We start from the raw sequence: 1,517 nt of genomic DNA, 5'->3' as shown, positions 1-1,517 counted from the left end.
GGAGCTTTCTGCTCAGTAAATGTGGAAACCACGACGTTTGTGACCTTTAAGAAACCCTGATCTTCCACATCAGCGCATTTAACCCGCGGCTCCTCTCTGCGATCCAGAAGCGCCTCAACAAACGCTTCAAATTTAGCTTTTCTCAGGTTCCCCAGTGTCTCCCTGACAAGCGCTTTTCTGGTTTTGGGAGCCATTTCTTACCGAGAGGATCCACGCCTTAATGCTGCTTGTCAGTCGTTTCCAGCGCACTTTGCTCTGGCGAGTTACAACAAGGGGAAGAAAAGAAAAGAAGGAAATATGATGCCTTCAAATGCTGTCGGAAATGTTATGATCAGTTCCCTAATTCCATTTTTCTTTCCGCCTAGGTATTTAGCATATCTAAGCATTATACACATATTTAATAAATGGTTTATTACACACTATAATGTAGTTGTAAGCAGATACACCTACAGTATTGTACAAAATTGTAGGAGCTAAAAGTAAAATGAGAAAGTTTTCAACCATTACATATGCCATTTATAGTTTTTAGTTATCAGTTGCCTTCATACAAAGTGCAGTAAACCTGCAGGATAAAATCAGTATTTGGTGTGACCATCCTTTCCACAGTGCAGTAACATGCAAATGTTTTAGGCAAATGCTGTCGGAAATGTTATGATCAGTTCCCTAATTCCATTTTTCTTTCCGCCTAGGTATTTAGCATATCTAAGCATTATACACGTATTTAATAAATGGTTTATTACACATTATAATGTAGTTGTAAGCAGATACACCTACAGTATTGTACAAAATTGTAGGAGCTAAAAGTAAAATGAGAAAGTTTTCAACAACAATGCCATTTATAGTTTTTAGTTATCAGTTGCCTTCATACAAAGTGCAGTAAACCTGCAAAAAGCAAGATAAAAATCAGTATTTGGTGTGACCATCCTTTCCACAGTGCAGTAACATGCAAATGTTTTAGGCAGGGGCGTTTCTAGACCCCTGGGGGCCCTGGGCAAGAAGGACCACGGGGCCCCCCAGAATCATGATGAATGAAGTCCTGGACTACGGATCAGTAAATAAATCTTTTATTAAACAATTAACGTATAAAATAAATAATAAATAACATAACTATCTGAATGCAAACTTTACATACAATATTTAAATAACAGAAAAACAAACATAACTGAAATGTGCAAAAGTTTCAGAATGATTAAAACGCAACCAAGCAAAAAAACAAACAAACAAACAAGGAATTGAAGTGGAAAGGAAGAACTTAAAACTTGCTGTGACACCTTGGTTCTATATCCACAGTCCAATAGTAGTGCCCTTTTTTCTTAAAACTGCTGCTTGCTCGGCCTTGGCTTCTGCAAATGCAGCCACTATGTCTTCCATATCTAAGGACCTCCGAACATCTCTTTCTATTGAAATCAGTGCCAGTCCTGTGAGCCTCTCCTGGCACTCTTAACTTCTTAACTTTAAAAAGGAAACTAAATAAGTTCCTACTTTGCTGCTGCTGTTGTTGTTGTTGTTGTTGTTGT

This window comes from Seriola lalandi, unplaced genomic scaffold, assembly GCF_002814215.2.
Source record: "Seriola lalandi dorsalis isolate HSWRI2012SDOR001 ecotype SW California unplaced genomic scaffold, Sedor1 jcf7180002054400, whole genome shotgun sequence".
In the NCBI taxonomy this organism is placed as follows: Eukaryota; Metazoa; Chordata; class Actinopteri; order Carangiformes; family Carangidae; genus Seriola; species Seriola lalandi.
Note: the sequence above shows the minus strand (reverse complement) of the source record.